At 41.7% G+C, this 23,580-nt stretch overlaps 1 protein-coding gene across 2 annotated transcripts in view; it reads left to right on the forward strand.

Annotated features, from left to right (window-relative positions):
* Positions 1–23,580, forward strand: part of IRS1 (insulin receptor substrate 1) — an 82,459-nt gene that overhangs the window by 50,062 nt on the left and 8,817 nt on the right. The window contains exon 2 of one of the 2 annotated variants that reach the window (XM_022567831.3): positions 10,257–23,443. The exons of the other annotated variant lie outside the window; for it this stretch is intronic. The gene's annotated coding sequence lies outside the window, so the exon portion shown is untranslated. Of the gene's footprint in view, positions 1–10,256; positions 23,444–23,580 lie in introns of those variants that run through there. 2 annotated transcript variants of the gene reach the window in all.

The following is a 23,580-nucleotide window of genomic DNA, read 5'->3' on the forward strand; positions in this document are numbered from 1 at the left end:
GAGTACTAGGGAAGTGATGGATGTGAACTCCAGAATCGGCTGGTGAGTGTGTGCATGGCTTCCTCCATTTTCTCAGCTACAGGCAATAGCTCTGGAACATGGTTTCTCAGCCTCAGCACTACTGGCATTTTGGACCAGGTGATTCTTTGTTGTAGGCGGCCACCCTGTGCACTGTAGGACGTTTGGTAGTATCCCTGGCCTCTGCCTACTGAATGCCAATGGCATCTCTCTCACCTTACCCCAACCCCAGATGTGACAACCAAAAGTGCCTCCAGGCACTGATACGTGTCCATCGAAAGGAGAAATTATTCCTACCCCCTCAAATTGAGAACTGTTGCTCTAGAGACTTTGTGGAATGCTTGGAGGCCAGAGGGTCTCTTTTATGAGAAGTGGGTTTAGCCCCGCGAGCACACTTCAGTCCCGATGACTCCTGCCTGGCACTCCAGTGGGCCTGGGGGTCGCCTTCACAGACCCCATTTACCTCGCTTGGGACTGTGACCCCCTCAGTCACTGATCAGTACTGTTCATAAGGGTTCCTTAGTTAAGAGTTGTCACCACCTCTTCATTAGGATTTTGGCCCAGCTGTCCTCAGACTGCTTCTGGCTCATCCAGCCAGCTAGCTCAGTACTGCACTAACACGGTGTGCTTAATTCAGCATGCTGGTGGGAAACTTTTTAGCAAATGCCCTTTTCCAAGTCAAAAAGGACACGGCCGAGATGTCAGATAATGGAGAAAAGAGGGAGGAACAGGGCACAGTGGAAGCGAGACTTGAAAGGTGAAAGCAAAGGACCAGGAGCTTGGGGTCAGCGGGCGAAACGTCTGCCCCTCTTCGTCAACTGGAAGAATTTGCCTCCTTATCTGAGACAAAAAAAAGAAGTGTTTGCAGTTAGTTAGAAATCTGCACCATTGTCTGCTTCAAAGACCTTCGAGACGCGAGCGATGTATACATTATCAATTATTGCAGATTATCTTTCCGATTTCTTCCCCTCCTTTTCCAGCTGCCAACGATTACATGTGTGCATCTGGTAGCAATTTCAGTGTTTCGTCAAGTTACTCAGGCAGCATCGGCTGGCTGTGCCCCTCTCCTGTTTGGTTCCTTCAGATGAGAGATTGGGGAAAAGAATTCGGAAACAAAAGCCGCCCAATTCCTTCCCCGACAATTAGAAACATGCTTTGGCACCTGGAAATCGTGCATAAGGACCTCCTTGAACATCCATTTAAGCCTATTCATGAGAATTCTTTGTAAATTCTTTCCTGTAGCATTATAAGTCTTTCATTAGCCGACTTTAGAAAGGGTGGGGGTACTTCAAGCTTCTAATTTCTTCCGGGAAAGCAACAGGAGAAGTGGCCTTTCCGTGACATTTCTGTGGATGGCATTCACTTGAAGACCTGCTCAAAGATCTGCTAACGCTCTCCGTCCCGGTATTTAACTGGAGCTGTGCCCTTTGTAAGTAAGCAGGTCTTTGTCTAAAATCGTGTCACAGGGTCATATTTTTAGCTTTACTACTACTACTTTTACGTTTTGTTCTGGCCTTGCCCCCGTACCCACTTCCTTTCTGAAATAACTTTGTCTCTCTTCCCAAGATACGTCCTAACCTTGGCTCTACCTTTGGTCCTTGGCTGCCGTCTGGTCTGTGGATTCTTTATTGCTTCCTCTTCCCACCAGGGCGTTTTGGGCTGGTGTGTATTCAGGTATCCGGAGAGGATATGAGATCCAAGGATTTCTAGTTGTTCATGACAGTGGTTCCAGTAAGATTTAATGACTGAGGGCTTATGATGTGTGAAACACAATGATGAGACCTTTTCATGTATTATCTCATTGAACCTCAGTGATAACCCTATGGAATGGGCACCGTTAGCCCCATGTTACAGGTGAAAAGATTGCAATTTAGGAGGGTTGGTAACTTTCCCAAGATGACAGAGAGAAGGGTAAGGAGAGTAGAGATAATGTACATTGTCAGTCTTTTTTAAAATTTTAACTTGGAAATAAGCCCTGAGTTAAAATTGATCAGTCTTTAAAAAGCATTAGCAGCCATGTAATGGCTCTATCTTCATTCTCAAAATAACCTGCCTGGACGGGGTTTCCTAAATTACATTTTAGAATTCAGAATTGCTTACAGGTTACTCACGTATCACTCAGGTAGTGGCAACCCAAGGGAAACACATTTATTCTGTTACTTTATTGTAAGCAACACGATGCTCATCTTTAAAGTAAGCCAATTATTTTAGAACCTCTGGCCTTCTGTAGTCTAAGGTGGATGGTCCAGTTTTCCATCCTCCCTCACATTGACTTTTGTTTAATTATTGCTCTCATAGCCCAGAGATCTTTATGCCTTGCATGTCTTTAACAAGAATTCTTAAGGTAAAATGAATGAGAATTGTGGGTTGAATACATTTGAAATACGCTGCCATATACTTATATATTTATGATCTGTTTCAGTTGGTTTCAGAGAGCATTCTTTCATGATTTAGACTGCTTAAGAAAAAAGAAAAAAAAGGGGGGGGGAACAGCTCGCTTAACTTCAAAGAATCCCAGATGAAATTCTGCCCAACCTTCCCCCTTGGTATACTCAAAGCAAGAAGACAGACAAAGGCTGAAACCTTTTTGTTTGTGGTTTATGCTGATGCGTTTAAGGAGATGTTAATTAGAGGTGTGTAGTAGGGAAAGTTTCCTTCTGAGCTTGACCTTCTTACGAACAGCTGGGAATGGCCCTGTCCTGTGTTAGGCCAGTTTAATGACCAAAACACCTACGGGAAGGAGATCAGGGCCACATGGCTGAGGTACCTCGTGGTTCCTTTGAAAGATGCTTGTTCAGTTCAGTACACTTTTCTTGCATTACCAGGCTCTTCCATAAAGTGGTTGCAACCTGTATTATCGGGGACTCCGACTAGAACTTGCAGTAACTAGGAAATAAATTAAACACGGGTTTTCCCTTTTCTCCAGCTGCCAAAAGTGATGTCAGTGGCGTTAATGATCCTTGCCTCTGCCCTCTGCAGACGGTAGGGCTGTCTGTGAGAACACTTGTTCTGTGCTCTGGTTCCTGGGCTGTTACAGAAAAGCTGATGATAGTAGATGAGAAACAATTGAGCAGCCGGACAATTACTAGAAGGTAAAGTCAGGCACTTGCTTTCTTCAACTTATGAGATGACTCCGGGGAGTGGGCAAAGAATGCGACCTCTGTGAAGTATTTAACAGAAAAAGTAAAGGCAAGGGGGCTAGGTCTGCTTGCTTTTCCTTTTGCCTAATTGCGGAAACGGTATTGCAAACACCTCGTTGTAAACGAAGCCGTGATTTTCATTTAAGTCTAGTAGTTTGATATCAGAGCCAGACAAACAAAACCTATGTCCTGTATTTCTGAACATCACAAAAAAAAGAGAAAAAAAACAATGTGAAATTACAATATAAACCTCAGAGCTGGGATGGTACTTCCTGGGAGGCAGGAATAAACTGCAGAATTAGCTCCCACGAAGGCAGGAGAAGGAGTGACTTTTATGACTTGCGTCCTCAGGTAGGGAAGATGATGTCCTGTTATTTTCATGTCTTCAAGCAACAGGTTTATTTTGGTTGAGCTCTGTTAAAATGAAAGCTTGCTGTCTCCCAGCACATGTGGTCTGACGTGAAATGTTAGAGGGATTGTTTTTCTGAGTTCCTCTACCTTGACGATCATGTATGTGGGGACTTGTTAGAATTTTGGCAGAACAGAGATCTGAGACATTTGGATTTACGTTTTGGGGGGATACCGTTATGGTATTGACCCCCACTTGCTTTATCTTTTAATTACCTTTTGCCTTATCAGCATGCTTTGTCTTTACTGAAAAGAATGGGCAATAACTGAAGTGTATATTCTTTGGCTTAAAAGATTTCTAAATGTTTATTCAGATTTCCTTAATAGATCGTTGACGGAATACTTTTCATTGTTGAGAACCATATGTTGTTGCTGTTTAAATCTATCTTCTCCATAAATCCCTAACTCTCTGGAAAAGTTTCCAGACCCTCCTCCCTCTGCCCTTTGTTGTTGGGGAAGGAGAAATCCACGGCGCTGACAGCCCCCCCCCCCCCCCGCTGGACCACATCGGGAGCCCACAGGCGTGACGGTCGCCCTCCCTTTCTTCTTTCCTTTGCGTAATATGTGTGCCTGTCTTCACTGGTGGTCTCCTGAAGTCACCAGCTCTGCCAGAAGGTCTTTCCCTGGGACAAAGGGGGAACTGGAGCGAGATGGCCTCTCACATGTTGGCAACTCTCCCCGAATAGCCTTCCTTGGCAACTCTGCGCTCTGGAAGGGCTGGCCAGCAACCTTGTTGTTTTCACCCGCCCTCCCCCATGTGACTCGCACCAGGCAAAACTGCTATTTAAGCAGCTCCATTAAAAAGCTCTGGCTTGGCCGATCGGTTACCCTTTGCCATTTAAGACCATGAAACCAAGTCTTTTCCAGCTCAATTCTGGCCTAAGATGTTGGTTTCCTTCCTTTAGCTAAAAACGGCTTTCTCCTTTCAACATAAAGTAGCAAACATCTTGGGTCTTATCTCTAACTTGACTTCTTTAGTTCAATCCTAACTTGATTTTTTTTCTTTTTGGTGATTATGGTCTGAAGGCTTTAAAACAGAAGCCTTTTTCACTACTTAGATCTGTCCTTTCCCAAAGTCTCAGCTTGCCCCCATACCTCCCAGCCGTACCTTGTGAAGAGCAGAGAAATGCTCCCCTTGGCCCAAACTTCAAGCTCTCTGGATTTAACTTTCTTTTCTTTGGGTGATTACCGTAGCTAACAGAGCTGGGCTGGTAATGCTGCTTCCTCCCTAGATGCTACCATCAAACCCACATGGTAGAACCCAAGCTCTAAGTCAGGAAATTCCTTTCATAAGGGGTTTCACATTCCGTCAGATGCATCCATGCTTTCGTTTATCTATCGGAGATTGCATGGTGAATGGTAAAATAAGGAACACCTACACACTACCAGAACTATAAATGTATTTGATACTGATGATTTAAAAAAAAACTACTGGGCCAGTTTTTCAGATTTCAGGTACGCTTAAAAACAGAGTACTTTTGCAGTGTGTTATACGGTGTTATAGGTAAGCATTCTGGAAGACTTGATCAGCTCTAAATTAGCAGTACCGTGAATTAACTACAGTAGCATCAATGAGGTAGCTGAGGAAATGAACTGTGCTCATGGTTAGGGGTACACAGTTGAATATAATTGTGTGAAATGAGAAATCAACAGACCTGGGAAGACAGGATATAGGAGGATGTCACAGGTGCTGTGTTCAGCATCCTGCAAGGTGCAGAGCTCCCTACCCACCTCTCTGCTCTCACATCCCTTCCACCTTTTTTCTCCCTCTGATCCCAGTCAAAGGTAACCTTTTTCTCCTCCGAGAGTAGTCTCCCCCCACCCTCCTGGCTCTTCTGAATACTTTGCCTGTGCCGCTCCCTTAAGGACTTAGGCTTTTGGAAACCAAACCCAGGAAGCCAGAGGGGTTTCTTTCTGCTTTCAAATTGTCATACTTCTCCCCATACACAATGAATTGGGAGGATGGGAAAGGGTAGAATACCAAGAAGGTTTAAAATGTTGGTTAACATTCTATCTTCTCATCACAGATTTTTCAGAATGGGAAAGATCTAAATGTGATTAAAACATTATTTCCTCGCAACTTAAAATATTTTTGACATTAAATATGGAATGCTAAAAGTTCAAATCCTTTAAGTAAATAATGAAATCAGAACCATAGCTGAATAGTGGTGTTCCTTGGGTGACAGGAATTATAATGTTTATAATGAATTATATGTTTATTCCTTCTTTACATTTACTGTCTCATAAATTTTCTATATTACGCTCAAGATTTTTTTTTTTTAAGTCACAGCTGTTTATGTTAAGGGAAAGAGAAATGTGCAGTTTTGACACATTTCTTCAAGTGGAGGAATTTATTTATATGAATTTTTCTAGTTGAATCTACAATATAAGATCTCAAACAATGATCTCCATTGAAGAAAAGTCATTACTATAGTTACTTTTTTTTTTTTCAAGCATAGTTGGATAAGGAAGACTTTCTTTCTGACTACATTTTCCTACATGACAACAGCCAAGCAACTTACAATATTATACTCCCATCTCCTTAGTAAAAGCAGAAACCGCTAGTAACTTGCTAACCAGGTATTTTTAACTATGTTGGGCTTAGCTCAACAAATTGACAGGAAGTTTCAAGGCATTTAAATACAAGATAAAAACTTTTAGCCAATGGGTTTGGCTAAAAATGCATTGCTGAAAGGGTGTGGATCCTTCTCTTGTACTTATAACCTTATGCTGTTTTCAGCTGCTTACTCAGTGGAGACTAATCGGTAGGCTGAGATAGTGTGAAGGGAAGCGGAAGCTTTGTTTTTCAGCTCTAGCCGGCATAGTTTAAGTGGGTCGAGTCCAGAAGATGTAAATTCCTGCTGGATACAATAATGCAATAATCCATAGGTCTCAAGCAGCATTGCCCAAGTGTTGACTTATTTGATAATGCTTTAAAAATTACATTTTTCATTACTGGCAACAGGATTAGGTGGGTTTTATCCTGTGAGAAGACACATGCGGACCGTAGATGCTGATGTGGTGATGAAATTTTGTCAAAATGTAATTTCCTGCTACTAAATCTTGTGACAGGTGCATCGTATTTCTGGGTTCAGAAGTTATTCCCCAGTGATGTAACTAGAGAGAATGTATAACAGGAACATGACCATTTGATATTTGCACAGCTCTTCTCCAAGGATATGTTTTGCTTTTTCCGTTTCCAGTTTATGAGAGCTACAAATGAGTTTTTGTAAAACATCGTACCAATATTTGCCTCATATGGTTCGTTGTGAGTCGATTGGAGTTGTAAATATAAAGTGCATTAAACACACATTACCCATGTCTTCTTTTTCAGCACGTGCGTTACAGCCTTTATCATTGTATATTTTTTTAATTTGTCACTCAACAGATGTTTATTGCATTTAACGACTGTGGGAGGCTAGTATTGCTTTTTTTTTTTACGTATTCCCAAGTTACAAAGATGTATGAATATAGATTATATTGCATGCAAACAAATATACACGGTTGCCCTTCTTCAAGTAAGTTGTTTTATTCAAGCGCAGCCCTTCTTGATTGCAAGTGTGTAGAGGCGGGCATATAGACAGATGAACTGAAGTCCCATGAGGCGTCTGCTAAGGTCTGTGTGTAGTGTTAGCAGAGTTCCTTTCCGACAAAACTCATTACAGCAATGGTAAACAGCTATGGTTTTGGAACTTTAGTGTTTGGAGTTCTTTGGCTTTCGATAATACCTTGCTGCGAACCATTATCCAGCTTAATCAGCTCTTTTACTCACCGTATTTGGCTCTCAAAGCTTTTTGGCTGTCTCCGAAGATCAAATGTGCCCTCAGACGGCCAAACTGGCTGCTATAGAGACCATTCAAAAGAATATGCCCAAGGCTGAGAAGGCCGTTGCAAGAAAGAAATGGGACTTGAAGAAGGCATTCCAAAAATGCTTCGAACAATGGCTGCATGATTGGAATAAGTATGCAGACACCAAGGTGGCTGCAGGAAGGAAGAGTCCTCACTGAGGATGTCTGTTAAAAATCTTTGTCGTTTACTCAGTAGCCAAACTTTATGTACAGACACACACATACACACACACACACACACACACACACCCTTGCGCAAAGATAAACAGTTGTGAACTTCAGACTCTCTCTTTAAATTTTTCCAGGCCTCTGTCGTCTGTTTATAGCTTCTGTTCCCATTTCCTCTATGTCAGCCTTGCCTACCACTTTCCCACTTTAACTTTTTTCTAGGCTCCTAAGTTGATGGTGCTGGTAGGTAGCGTTAGTGGCTGAGACATATGTTGATCAGGATTTACGATAAAGGCTTTGAAAAGTAGTATGCCGAGATTTTGGAGTGGAAGGTATATGAAGGAATTGTTATATTCTTTTATTTCCTGCTCTTTGAACATACTACTTGTGGAAAATTACAAGGATGGTTTCTGAGTGGCCCAAAGCAATAGATTTCAGCTTCTGGCGAAGCTATTTTTTTTTTTCTCTCCTCGAAGGGCCCCCAATTTTTGCCCTTCTGCATCCGTGCAGGTTGGCACATGTGATGACACAACTTGTTCCTGTGCTAAGCTGTTCATTCAGCTGTCCTGGATGAGAGCCAGATGTAAAATGAAAAGCACATTGTGCATCCTTAACTTTTCCCCCATTTTACATCAGTTGGTGGTTGGTTTGTTTGTCTCAAGCCTTTGTAATAAACTGTGGCCTTCCTACTTAATTTTAGGCCGGGATGTATGAAGCTGTGTTAAGCTGTATGTAGATATCCTGGTAGGAACATTTTGGTAGATTGCAGTATGAATTCAGGAGAAACTTGAAAGTACAGTTTTGAAAGGCCAGGTTTTCTTTCACTTGTAGCTTTCACAGTAAATCCTGTTTCTCTGGCAATTAAAGAGATAAGCCTGGAGTGCTTTTTTTGTTTGTTTTTTTTACCTTGGTGTCTCCATGTCAAGGCTTTATTTGTAAGTAGAAAAATAGACTTTCTCTGTCATTTAGGGGCGGAGTTAAGACTGTGAAATGAACAGAAATCTCCTGGTAAAACTGAGTCCTCATCTGGCAAATATCAACCTCCCTGAAAGCCATTCTGTACATGGTGAATGCTGGCTGGTCCCAGCCATACTCTCCTTCAAACAGGAGAGGCAGAGAAAAGAAAAAGTTACGTTGGTCAACATTTACCTCGTGTGGATTTTCTAGTTTATCGCTGTCCTTGTGGCTGACCTGGCTCATTACTGCTTGCGTGTTGATCATATCACAAAGCATGCCCTTGCGGTCCCTTCACTTATTTAAAGACGTCTTGGCCTGTCCTTCAAGGTTCCTCACCACCCACCCCAACCTGCGTCTGTAGACGTCACTCCTCCTACCCCTTTGCAGATATCTTGTGCTCCGACAAAACCACATACCTCACTTGGCCTGTCCAGGGCTGGGCTGTCATCCCACTGGGCCTCGTTTTGTCCTGCGCCCCAGTGGGAAGTGTGCCTTGTCCCTTTCATTCGTTCTGCTCATATTTAGTGAGTTCCTGCTAGGTACCAGCCCTTGTGCTGGGCTCTGGAGATGCAACACTGAAACACCATCCCTGTTTCCACATCCCCAAACTATTCCATTTCTGCCAAACCAAGCCAAGTGTGTCAACGAGGTGCTTCCATTACTCTCCTAGCTAGAAGTGTCCTTCCCACCTCCATACCTCCAGAGCTTTTTGCTTATGTGCCTCTATCATGGTATTCACCCTGTTTCTACTTTGCATTCCATCTATCTGTAAGTGAAGCTTACCTTCCTTGCTAGAATTTCTAGAAAGCAGAGCCTATAGCAGAATTCACCTTTGTATCCTCCACAGTACTTAATGCAACCATTTACTCATTCAACAGGTATATTGATTAGCTACTCTGTGCCATCTACTGCTCAGGACATTCTATAAATATTGATGTTTATAGATACCTTTTGGATGCATGAAAAATGGGGACCTCAGAAGGATTATCTAATGTTAAGACTTGAGAGCAAAAGAGGCTTTATGAGGTTGAAAAGGTGTCTCCTCTCTGGAGGGGAATGGATAGCACCCCTTGAGGTTTGACTTTTTAAATTGCATAGAAGAAATGTTGTATTTCTGCCAGAATAACTTATTTCTGTTAGACCTAAATCGGAACCCCTTTCTTTAGTTAATGATTAACTAGGTCTCTTTTGCTTGGATCTCCTTTTGCATCTAAAATTCTCCTGTCAACCAATGTCAGGTTAAAAACCGATTTCAGATTTTGTAATGTTAAGCCCTGCAACTTCAAATTCTAAAGTCTGTAGTTGACTTTTAACCAAAAGAAGATTAAGCCTAGCCTGACTGTAACCTGCTTATCATATTTTGTAGTTGTTTTACACAAAAGCTGCAGTGGACATTTTTGTTTTGATCATAAGAACATCAAAGTGTTTTGTATTGCTAAACTTCTGAAACCTCCAAATCACATCGATTGGTTTACTGACTTAATATTGACTATTTTGAGTTTGTGATTGCTTTAGACTCTTGCATTTTGAAAGAAAGTTAAGTACAGTTTGTTGATTGTACTGAAGTACTCAGTACTGCTTGTGCCTGTAGCTTCAGTTTATCTGAAGCTGCCCCTTTTAAAAGGTGCTGCCCCTTTTAAAAGAAGAACCCTAAAAAGCTATCAAACGTGCGTTTTGAGATGCCCGTGGTGACGAATTCTTTCGTTTTCCTTTTCAGAATGAAGACCTAAATGACCTCAGCAAATCCTCCTTTAACTCATGGGTACCCAGACTCTAAATATTTCATGGTTCACAACCAGGACCTCACATCTTCCTCCTCAGTAGATGGTACGATGCACCCATTTCAGTTTGTTTACTTTACACAATCCTCAGGAGTTTGTTGACTGAACTGCACGTTCTATATCGTGCCAAGAAAAAAGCACTGTGACACCAGAACAATGAGTCTGCATAAACTTCATCTTCGACCTTAAGGACTTAGCTGGCCACATGAGCTGATGTGCCCCCCACCGTGCCACAAGAGAATGGGTTTATGCTCATTGCATTTACAAGACACATTTCATCTGCTGCTGAAACCGTGTACGACAGAGCATCATTGTAAATTATTTCATACGGAACTGTTTGCTTTGGGTGGAGAGAGTATTAAATATTTAACATAGGTTTTTGATTTATAAGTGTAATTTTTTAAATTAAAATGTAACTTTTCTTACAGCACATCTTTTTTTGGGATGTGGAACTGAGGTATACAATGTTCTGTTGTAAAGAGTGGAGCAAATGCTTAAAACAAGGCTAACAAGAGTAGAATAGGGTACGATCCTTGTTTTAAGATTGTAATTCAGAAAAGTAATATAATAAGAATCATAGTGCCATAGATGGTTCTCAACTGTATAGTTCTATTTGCTGATACTATCTCTTGTAATATAGCCCTGATGTTGAGCTGAGATCCTTTCAAGAGCTGATCTTAATTTCGTATTTTTTTTTTCTGTAAGGCAATAGGCCATGTTAATTAAACTGAAGAAGGATATATTCTACTGGGTATTTTCAAGTGTCAGCTTAAAATTGGCAATTGAATGGAAGCAAAATTACAAGAAAAGGCATTCAGTGTCTTCCATTGTATATACTGTAAAGAGGAGGCGACATGGGTGATCCCTTCAAATCAAAAGCTCTCTTTGGAATGAACAATGTGGGTGTTTGTAAATTCTGGAAATTTCTTTCTATTCATAATAAACTAGAGACTGTTGATCTTTTCTTCTCCCCTCCCCCACTTCTGTAAGCTTCCTGTTCCATTGCCACCATTTCTTTTTTTCTGTTGCACACGTTAGGATCTTTCATTTCCTGCACTGTCTCTAGAAAGATGTAAGACAAGTGAATACTTTTCTTTCATTTCTAACCAGAAATTAAAATTCCAGAACGTGTTTTTTTATCATGACCAGGGCTACATGTCACTTTCCTTAAGACTCTTATCTCATGTTTTCTGAGAATGTCCAGTGTTACATTATTTAACTGAATGTAATTTGGTCCATTTGCCCTGGTGGCTACTGGCCTATGCGTGATTAGTTAATAAAACCCAGGGCACAGAGAGCACATCAAAGCATAATGACCTGCTATGGAAACATCTAGCCAGCAGTGAAAATGTTAATCCTTTTCTTGTTTGGAAAGTACACACATCTTGGAATTTTTCCTTGTGAAAAAGAAATGGCAATGGACGTACTTCAAGAAATTGCCTACAGAGTTTTGAATCTTCGACCAGGAAACTTCCTAAAGGTTCAGTGAATTAAGGCTAGTATCAGACTCCCCCGGAGTCCATGTAAACTCTCCATCAGGAGGTCCCGGCCCCGCTATTGAGAGGAGCAACATTTTCTTTCACTGAAGGGTTGATCTCCCTGGGTGGGAGAGGGGCTGCCAGGAAGGGGCCAGGGTTGGGGGCCATTGCAGTGGCTGCTCATCAATGGGTCAGGTACCCCCTGCTCTACTCAAAAGGGAGTGGAGATCAATGGAACCCCTCACGCTGCTGAGGCCTGTGTTACTGTTAACTCAGACGAATGGCATGTACCTCACAGACTCTTGTACAATGTTCATTGTTGCAGATTCTAATCGTTTGCATGCTCATCAATTTCTAAGATAAATAGGTCTGTAGTCATAAGAATCCATTGTTTCCAAGGAACTCACTGAGTGACATCACTTCCTATTAGGAGAGAACACTACCGATTTAAAAAATTTGATATGAAAGTTTTTTGTTGTTTTTTTTACTCTTTATAAAAAAGACTTTCTTAGTCTAACTTTCATTTTTCAAGTATGTTGACTCATACTCTTGCTTGTGTAGGAAGGAGACAAGCTGTCCACTCTCTTCCGTTGAAGACATAAGTAATTAAAGAGAAATCAATGAACAAAGTCAGCCCCACCCATTTTCCTGTAAAGGTAGTTATTATTTCTCAAGGAACCTGAACTTTGAATATGTATTACCAAGATACCTCTGCATGTGGGGTTATCAACATATTCTGGGTGAGAACAAGAAATGAACCAGACTGGAAAAAGCCATCTCTTGGTTTCTGTTTCACTGACGTTTTGTTGAGTCAAACAGTATCAGGGTAGGCATTCTTATTTAAGCTGCTTCTAGTGGTCCCTGAGCTGGGTTTTCTGGTGGTATCAAACTTCGCCCATTTAAAAAACTGGAAGTTGCTGGTATTTGAGGCAAAAACTCTTGCTCTGTCTACATGAGGGGTTGACCTTTAGCTGCTAAGTCCTTGTGTTCAGTTCCTATTCAGGAGACTTGGCTTTTATCCATTTCAAAGTATTTGTAGGCCAGCCAAAGGCTTACATGAATGGGACTTCTAGTGGCCTCTGGTTAACCTGTAAGTTAGTGGCTTTTCTTCATGAGACCAACCTTTTACAGTGTTCTTCCTTAGAGACTTAGGCAGAGTTTTAAAATTCTCCTTTGTGGAAAGAACAAATATGTTCCATGACTTTGATGATATCTTTATTCTGAGCAAAAGAAAATAAAAGTCCTAGAACCAGCTAAAAGTGAAGAGAATCCATTAATGATCAACCACCTGAGTCAATAATGACAATTCAGTACTGATGTTACATTTGTGGCTGTTTCTTGCTAACTTTCAAAGGTCAGGGACTCTCTTGACTAATCTACGTTGACTGCAAAAATGGATTTTCTAAAAATCATCTAGCCAGAAGTAGAGATTTTTAACTTTTCTTTCGCTGACGCTTGCCTCCTAGCTGTCTTTTAAATCTGAGACATTTGAAGTATTAAACAGCTTTTCTAAACTATAAGAAAGAGTATTTGACAATACTGAGGCCCTGTTTTGTTCAATCTTGCATCCTGAATGCAATACGCCGTGTAGTTGAAAACTTTCATTTTTACTCACTGCAGATGGTTTCAAAATGGGGGAGGGGAGCTCATCATCCACTGATAACAGAACCACGAAAAATGAGATTAATGTGCAACGTTCCAACTGCTTTGTCAGGGCTCTGTAGGTCAGTCCGTCACACAAGGAGGCATGGAAACCAGAAACGCTGCAGGAATTAAGACCTTGGCTGGGGAGAGACAGGACCCTCTGGAAGGCATGGGAAGGAGAATGGATAGAGACCAGATAGAAACTTGCTCCTTTGCAAGGACTTGACAGGGGAGTAAGTGTTCCTAGGACCTCATGTATGTTAGTTGCAGTATGAATGCTGCATTTATATAGGCTGCTGAGAAACTGGAAAGGAAGAAGCATACACTTCTAGGGATGTGAGGAAATATGACCTTGCCAGATGTAAGAGAACGACCTCCACTCTGTGAGCTTAGTCATGGAGGGCAAATAGAGCCTTGTGGTCAGTAGACCATCAAGGGGTTAAACACTTGGTGCCGTTGGTCATTTCCAAAGCCAAGTCAGAGAAGATCATGGGGGTCCTTCTATAGCTCTGTAAATCAGTCTCCTAAGGATGGATAGAGAAGGTGTGGGTCAGATGGCATACTGGATTCCTTCCCTACTTGTAACCAGAGCATCAAATTAGGTACTGGGAAGTGGTGGAATGATGTTGGAGGTGTTTAACCCTACTCTTAATGAAATTTATCAGTAATCAAGAGCTTAGAATTAGCTAATACGATTAGAAAAACATAGGGCATAGCTGGAGAGTTGTCTTCCTTTCCTAGTTCATTGATGATGGCATCTGTGATGTGTACACCAAGAGATCTGGTATTATAGACTTTGGCTATTCACCTGGCATTTAAATCTCTCCCTTTGTTTTTGTTGTTAATTTCCCCAGTGTTAACCAATATGCCACATGATAGGACAAATTCAGTACACAGGAAAACTTGTCTGTATCTGTATAGACATCTTTAGTGCTTTTTTTTTTTTTCTTTTTAGAACTTTGCTATTGGCTTAAGAATGTAGTTCCCGGAACCATTTTTCTTCCAAGGTTCTTTCCTTACATGTCTTGGCTACAGGGCGGGCCAAATTAAATACGTATATATTTTTTCGTTTAATGTATGTGCAGTTTGGTTTATCATCTTAAGAGGGTGGTGCTGCTCACGGTGCTACTTCATCTGTGTTCAAAAGGACCAATGCATGGTCTGTATTGCTACCAAAACATTTATTGTATATATGTGTATAACATATGTATTATGTATATATGTAATGGATACCAGGCCAGGTATATATTTTTATTTAGATTCACTTTTTCCAAGTTTTCTTTATAGTGTTATGCTTATTTTCAGTTTCCCCCCCGCCCCGATTCTGTCTGGTACTTAGAACTGTAGTGTCTTCATCGTTAATTAAAGAAAACTGTCTAAATGAATTCATGGACGCGAATGCTAGTGATCCTTCATGTTTTTGATTATGGGACATGAAACTGCCAATTCAAGTTTTCCGGGGCATTTGATTGGGTAAGAGCAGTGTGACACTATTTAACATACTTTAATGAATGATTTTGGAATGGATAGGTTTACCTCACCCTGTCCCTCTTCACTTGGCTTCCAATGGCCAAGAATATAAAGAAAAAGACCTCTGACAAGATTGTGAGTTGCTTTTGTTGGTGGTGGTGTGACGGGAAGAGAGAGAGGGGAGCAAACATCTATCCTCCCTGGGGTGGAAAGGTATGTGTTCTGTTGAGAGGCACTAGAAGAGCCTTGTCAACCTTCGACGAAGCTCTTGTTGTGATGCAGGTTGCCTTGGAGGGGACCTCTGGACGGGGTCTGAGATGGTTAGCGTCATCAGGGTAGCTTTTGAAAAATTTTCATCAGCGGCCAGGCCAACTCCAGAGAGGCTGATTTACTTTGTCTGGGAAGGGGGCTGGGCATCTGTTGCTCCTGCGGCTGCTTTTTCTCTTCTCCAGGAGACTCCAGTACAGGTCAGGGCTGAGAACCGCTGCAGGGAAGTGTTGCCCAAACTTGTCTGATGACTAGAGCCACTTACTCTGCATGCTGATTTCCTCGAGCTGTCTGGGAAAGTATGTCTAAACAGGTGACTCTTGTGGTTGGCACGTTTGGAAAATCCGGATTTCTGTGCAAGGGGAGCCTTTTGGATCGTTTCACCGCTAGAATGGATAGAACACCAATGATTTTTGAAAATAATAAACCATGTTGCCAATAAACAAACAGCCAACTCCCCCATGCCTCCCAAATTGAGCTTTCTTGCTTAAACAGTTTAAATAGATGATTGACGTGTCCTATGTTTGTTAGGGTAGACTCAAATTATTGAACATTTTGGAAACAGATTCGAGATTCATTTTTTAAATGTATTTACTTTTAACGAGCATGGCACTCCACGAGAGTGACAAGACTGAGTTTTCTGTCTTTCCTTATCCTTATTTGGTGCACCAGGCCAGTCTTCCTTCTACCTGGCACGCATAGTAAATGAAATTTTTATTGCTAAGAAGTAGCATGCAACATGATTGAATAAATGCTTGAAGTCATTATTTCATCTTCACTTTATATGAGCTTTCTCCATTTATTCTTTAAAAAAACAAAAACTGATTTTTTTCCCTGCCAGTGGTATTGCAAAGCAAACATCACTCTAACTTCTATTGAAATTACAAGTAAACATCACTAATTAGTATAAATTTGAGGGAAGTCTAGTTGGAGTGAATTAATGGTGCAATTTATAGCATAATTGTCTTATTGTCTTTACACATATACAGAAACAAACTATGGCAAGTAAAATGTCAATAAAATGCCTGCAAGAACGAACAGGCAAGGAGAATTTGTAATTACCTCACTGGTTCTATTATAAACAAGAGCAGTATTTATTCTGCATTTATTCTAGATGAGTCACCAGCATGTACAGCGGTTATCTCATTTTATCCTTTCAGCAACCCAGAGGTAGATACTATCATCTATCATTTCTGTATTCCCCAGACAGGCAAGCAGAAGAGAGAAGGGGCATGACTATGGTCAAGGGATACTATGGGATGCAGCAGCCTCTCACCCGTGGACTGCTTGATGGCTAAGCTTGTATTCCCATCAATGCCACTGCAAGTCTCTGGTTTCCAAATTCTTTAAAAAATTAAATTCTCTACATTAAAAACACTATCACTACAGCTTCCCTGTATGACTGACTTGCTGAGCAAATATGATCTCACATGAGCCAGAGAGGAAACCTCTCTCCAACTTATCATTTTTACCCTACACAGTAACAGACCCTTATTACACTTATTTCCGTTCTTTATCTTTGTGTCTGGCTTAGTTCATTCCTGTCCAAAGTCTTTTTGTGATTCCCCATTTGTTCCCTCAAGAAGTTCACCCCTCTTCAGCAACACAATAGAGAGAACTTTATTTTAGGAACATAGCAGGACAGTAGGTGAGATGTGAAAGCCACAAAAATATCCAAGCGCCTGTATTTTTAGGCGTCAGCTTCTACGTATTGCCTCCTGTAAACTCATTAAATCAGAACTCCTTACCTTCCCTGGTGTGGGAACTGATGATCATATAAATGACCAAGATGGGCAATAGGAAAAAAGTGGGGTCATCTGAGCTAGAGAGAGTCCTGACCTGAAGTGATAGAATGGTCAAAGCTTCCTCTCTCATATACCCTGCAGGGGAGGGCAAGGTTTTCCTTGACTCTCTTAAGGTCCCTGGCTGGGTCTGAAAATTAAACTGACAGAGACAAATTAACAAGAGAAAAGCATGTAAATTTATACATACGCATTTTTACATGACATGGAGCCTTCCTAAGGACCTGAAGAAACAGCTAGCCGAGTATTTTTGTGCTGGGTTTGATGGAGTGCGGACCCTCGTGGAGGAATATGATAGGTTAAGGAGTGTGAGGTTAGCATAGTGAACTGGGGGAAAATTAGCAAGGCCTGTCTGTTTGCATTCTTCTCGGCGTCTCTTTGTCTTTGGAGATAAGGATGCTCCTTTCCTGAGTGTAGGGAGGGCACTTCTCACATGAGGGTTTTATGACCTGTCTCAGGGGCGGACAGCGAGAGAAGGTCAGAGTGACCTTCCTGTTGCTGCTGTCTTCTCAAACTCCTTCAGCTTAAAATATTCAATGTGCCAAAGGGCTGTATTTGGGGTTGGCATGTCCTGAACCCCGTGAACCCACAGTGCTTCTCAAACCTTGGACTGTACACTACCTCTACAGAATTTCCTGACAGGCTTATTATAACATAGAGATTTTAACAGGGGCCTCAGGAAACTATATTAGTAACAAGTTGTTTCCCCAACACACGCATGCGCCCGCGTGTGCGCGCACGCACACACACACACACACACACACACACTCCTCTCCGGGGCTGTTCTACACCCTGACCTTACTGGAATGTGTTATTGGCAGTCACTAGGCAGTATCCTTTCCACTCCCTTCTCTGTGTAAGCTGCTCCAAATCTCAAGCACCACAACCTCTAACTGTAAATGTGAGAGAAGTGACATCACTAGAGTTTCTCATGGCTCCTGAAAAAATAATCTATAAAGTAGAAATTAGTAAAATTAGTCTAAACTTACATAGGAATTAGCATAAAAATGCGAGAATTCGGTAAATTTGCACTTACTGTAAATACAGCATTATCTTGATTCTACCAAACAAAATCCCAAACAAAACAAGATATCTCAAAATATTAAAAAGTGGTATGTTTGATGGATGATTTTTTTTTAACATCTTTATTGGAGTATAACTGCTTTACAATGGTGTGTTAGTTTCTGCTGTATAACAAAGTGAATCAGCTATACATATACATACATCTCCATATCTCCTCCCTCTTGCATCATTTTTATCTTTTCTATTTTTCTGTACGTTTTTACAATGATCATGTCTCATTTTCATAATAAGAAAGAAAACAAAATATTGTTTTAAAAAAAGGGGGTCTTGGACTTCCCTGGCAGTCCAGTGGTTAGGAACCAGCACTCCCAATGCAGGGGCACAGTTTCGATCCCTGGTGGGGGGACTAAGATCCCACATGCCGCATGGTGCAGCCAAAGAAAAAAAGGGTGGGGAGAGGTTGGGTTGAGAATCTTAGTGAATCCCCACATGCTGGTATTACCATACATCTCAACACTCCGTGATCAATCAGTCGGGGGTCAGCCAGCTATGGCCTGTGAGCCAAATCCAGTCTGGCTGCCTGTTTTTGTAAATAAAGTTTTATTGGAACATAGCTCTGCTCATTCATTTATGTATTGCCTATGGCACTACAACAGCAATGCTGAGTAATTGTGACAAAAACCAAATGGCCCCCAAAGTAATACACTTCCTATCTGATCCTTTATAAAAATGTTTGCCCAGCCCTATAATAGATTTTTTTTGTTTTTTTGTTTGTTTGTTTTTGCGATACGCGGGCCTCTCACTGTTGTGGCCTCTCCCTTTGCGGAGCATAGGCTCCGGACGCGCAGGCTCAGCGGCCATGGCCCACGGGAGAGAAGCCCACCAGAGAAGCCCAATAGATGTTTTTTTAAGAGAGAATTAGGATGAGGCAAAGACCCTTGCCCTGGGCTTCTGAAATTCTCCTGCATCTGCTCAAGGGGCTTTCTGGAGTGCTCTTGCCACAATTACAGCGCTGTTGGACAGAGTTTATTACTCTCTCTTAATCCCTGTGGAGCTGATCCTTGAAGTGCTAAAAGGACTTCTTTAACACTAAACTACTTTTACCGTTAGGCACGCAGAGCTGAAGCAGAGTAAATCTCGGATGATACTTTTTCCTTTTGTTGCCTCAGTTTTTCTAGATTAACAGCCAAAAAAAAAAAAGGAGAAATCATTAAAGTTATCGTTTTCAGGGCTTCCCTGGTGGCGCAGCGGTTGGGAGTCTGCCTGCCGATGCAGGGGACGCGGGTTCGTGCCCTGGTCCGGGAGGATCCCACATGCCGCGGAGCGGCTGGGCCCGTGGGCCATGGCTGCTGAGCCTGCGCGTCCGGAGCCTGTGCTCCGCAACGGGAGAGGCCACGGCAGTGAGAAGCCCGCGTACCGCAAAAAAAAAAAAAAAAAAAGTAAAAGTTATCGTTTTCAAAGAAGTTGGGTTTCCCTAAGAGATTCCAAAAGAAGTTCAAAGTAGACTGTGGTCAGTCTTCAGAACAGCAGGCAGGACCTCGACCAATAGGAGAGACAGTAAACAGGCATCCTCTTCCAGTCTCTTTCTCCAACTCGTCATTAGCTGCAGTGCTAAGAACAAAAACAGTGCCAAGAGCATGAATTCAGGTCAGGAAGATAATACCTGATAACCTATGAGACGAAGATAACATATTTGAGGATTATTGGATTAAAAAAAAAAGCATTGTTATAACTTGTCATTGGATAGGAACACAATTCCTTGGTATTTTTAAATTATAAAATCCCACTACTTATTCATTCACCCCACCCGTGACATTATTTGAGAACTATTATATGCTATGATGCAGCACAAGGACCCAGTTCTTGGCACCCCCGTATTAGTTCTGGAAGTGATCTCAGATCTCAGTGTGTCTGGACCACTTGTTTTATGTTCCACCCGTATTTAATGTGACTTTATTTTAAAACTGTATCTATACCAGATTGATTAAAACAGATTCTAAAAGGGCTTTAACGCCCCGTCTCCTGGCAAGGTTTGAAGTGCTCTCATGGCCCAGCATGCAGTGTGAGAAGTGTGTGCGCAGATTGGGAAGTCCTGTCCTGGAGGGTTGCTGAGGTCGACCTGGAGAGTCAGCAAGGTGGCGAGTAGGAGACAGGGACAATGTTGAAATGGGACAGCTGTAAGGACCAGAAAGCTGGAATGAGGGAATCAGAGCGGCCAGGTGGAAAGGCTCCCATACCCAGCTTTCAAAGAGACCAGAAAGCATCAGAGAGTCTCAAAGGGTTACTGCTGGCCGGAATCTCTTACCTATCAATGGTACAACTTGTTCTCACGTAAAGTCAAGAATCTTGGGTCCCCAGTCTCCTGCCCATGAATTGAGAACGCCTCCTGGATCAGGTAGAGCGAAAACCCGAGTAACACGCACGTCTCACATTTATCAAGCATTTCACCACACGCCTGTCGCTGGTCACGGATCAGCTCATGTGCCTTCGTCCCAAAGGTTTGTAGCTATTACATCTGACCCCATTTTAGAGAGTAAAATAATCTAAGGTCTAGAAGGGAACCTGTCTAAGTCACTCAGTGGGTAAGTGTAGTGTTGAGGTTCCAACTCAGTTCCCTCCAACTTCAAACCTTTACTTCCAGAGTTTAACAGTTCAAAGACATGGAAACTGGAAAAATAAAAAATCCATGTTAATTGAAATCCTGATATACTTTTGTGACACTGGGTTGTCAGAAATGCCATGTGGAAAATTCTCTCTTTTTTTGTTTTGTATTTTTTTTTGTTTGTTTTGTTTATTTTAAATTGCTGACTTCCCTTTATTCAGCCTTCAGGTGCTAATAGATGAATGATAAATCTATTTAAAAATAAGTTTTTGGCTTCCACATATTCCCATTGCTATTATTAGATGTTTAATTATGCAGCTACGGGGAAAGTTCTCAAGGTGCAGTTCCATTGCTGGACACAACCTGTACCCCTCTCCCACTCCCACCTCCCCAGTCTAACTTTCTCCTCTACGCTTTTGCTTTTGGGAGCTTCTGGTTAAGTTGGGATGCAAGTGCTCCTTAGCTGTCTCTCATTAACCTCTTGAAGCTCGACTAAATAGAGCTTCCCATTTGCTTTTCACAGAAGATGGCAGCCAAATACACACACACACACACACACACACACCGTATCATACCACTTATATACACACACACACACCACAGCCCCCCTCCTTCCCCATCCCATCATAAAATTCAAGGAGGAAAAGTTAATGATGCATCTAAAATAGCTAACTTGTTTTTTTACGTCAGCAGCATGTTTCTGGTTTAAACGCAAATTGTTCCTTTAATTTTACATCCCCCTTTCATCACTACCACACACCAACTATTCCAGTTATCAGGGTCCCATGCCTCATATGTAAAAAAAAAAAAGTAGAGCTCTGAATCTGGTTTACTTCATCTGTTGAAAAAGAAAATAAGTTTGGCTGAGCTAAACAAACTTCTTCCTGAATAGAGTAACCTTACTATTTGTGTTTGCTGAAATGTTTGACAGATGGGAATCTGATGGGGATGTTTCTTCTAGTGACTGTGGAATAATTCAGCTCTCATCTTTGCTTTGCCACTAACTGAGTGACTTTGAACAAAGCACTTCTCTCTGGCTCGCTCCTTCTTTGTTTATAAAATAGGAGAAATATCTGATCTTACCCTGGGGTTCAGAAATTTGTCAACACTCTAAAATTGAATGTACTGTTTTTCCCGTGTATAGCTGTGTGTATATTTTATTCCTGGGGAGGGGGGACTGTGACTTCCATTGGATACTTTAAAGATTCAAAACAGAGAGATGGTTTCTTAGAATCACAGAATTTCATAATGTTTATGACGCCCTAGCAAATTTTATAGAATTAGGGACTGGCCTAGGGCAAAATAGTAGGTCAGTAAAGTTTGTCCCTACTTCTTTCTCCCCTCAGTTCTAAACGTGCGTTGAGGTTGGGTATCCCCCCTTTGCCAAATGTTTTCTTGGGATCCAGGGTCTCTCTGGAGTGGAGACAACACTAATTGCTAATAGTGGGGTTTTAGGTATCCATATGGAGAGAAGTTTAGTAGGAGATGTTTAGTTTACTTGGAGCAGATTTAGTGCTTTATAGGCACTGAGTCTTGAAAAGGAAAATGGTGAACTTGTCCCTTGTCCCTTTATGTATTTAAAATAAAACTTTACTTTGACAATGACACGAAACTTGCATGTTTGCAATGAAGAAAGCTTATTTCTAGATTTTCTGAAAAATTTTAATTCTGGATACATTCATCAAAGCTAAACTTTTTCTCCTTTGTTTTTGGGAGATGGGGTTCCTGGTTGGCTGTCGCTCTCAAGACTTGCCTGGGATTAAGACCCCCGTCCTCACCTCTCTGAAGGCATCTCTTGTAGGTAACCACCTACTCTACCCGTACATGAAGTTGGCTCTGACCCACCCTCTGATGAGCATTGCTTAGTTGTTGGGAGAAAAAGAACGAAAGCAGGAAAAGAATGAAAGAATTTCCTTCGGGCTGACAAACAGCTCCTACTTTTTGTTTCTAATGGGAAATCTATTTTTACTCTTCTCTGCCCCAGCAGTGGAGTTGATCTTCATGACACAAAGAAACCCTCAGCCAAAAATTTTTTTTTTTTTTTTTTTTGTTTGTGGTACACGGGCCTCTCACTGTTGTGGCCTCTCCCGTTGCGGAGCACAGGCTTCGGACGTGCAGGCTCAGCGGCCATGGCTCACGGGCCCAGCCGCTCCGCGGCATGTGGGATCTTCCCGGACCAGGGTACGAACTCGTGTCCCCTGCATCAGCAGGCGGACTCTCAACCACTGCGCCACCAGGGAAGCCCAGCCAAAAATTTTAAAAGAGCATTTCTCTTTGGAAATTACAAACTCAAAATATCTTCTCTAGGAAACTACACTATAGTATTTCAGGTAAGAAGACTATGCCCACTGAGTGTGTTCCATTAAAATGTTGAGCCTCCAATGAAAACATAATCGATTATCAAAGATTTTCACCAAAGATGACCATGCAGTTGAAATCTGCCATTTAATTTTTTCTATGTGGTTGTGGAGTGATGAGTTTTTGTTCTAGAAAAGGGCTGTAGTGTTGGAACCAGACAGTCCTAGGCCAACCTGGAAATCCCATTGACTAGCTGGGAGACCGTGGGAAAATTGTCAACTTCTAGGAGCCATAGTTTTACCATCTGTAACATAGGGATGATGACATTTACTTTGCAGAGGTTTGGAGAGCATTCAAGGCATTCTCACCATATGCAGGGCACTTGAAATAGTGCTTCACCCATAACTGGTACCCTGTACATTGTAAACCTTGTAGAATAATTTCAATTCTAAACATTTTTACAACTTTTGGACAAAATCTCTTCCTTCCTGCCAAAACAGTGGGGTCTACCTTTTATAACTGTGAAGTTTAAAAGGCCTTAGACACAAGGAGTCTTCCTTGCTTGAAGTCTGCAGCCTACCTTTCTGGTGAAAAAGTCCTGTGGTGCAAGGAGGTTTATGATGAAACCGTAGATGGAATATTGCAATCATGGCGCCCCTTGTCGGAAATGAACTCA

Source organism: Delphinapterus leucas, chromosome 8 (genome assembly GCF_059928025.1).
Source record: "Delphinapterus leucas isolate spDelLeu-1000000601 "Yukka" chromosome 8, BTC_Dleu_Yukka2, whole genome shotgun sequence".
Lineage (NCBI taxonomy): Eukaryota > Metazoa > Chordata > Mammalia > Artiodactyla > Monodontidae > Delphinapterus > Delphinapterus leucas.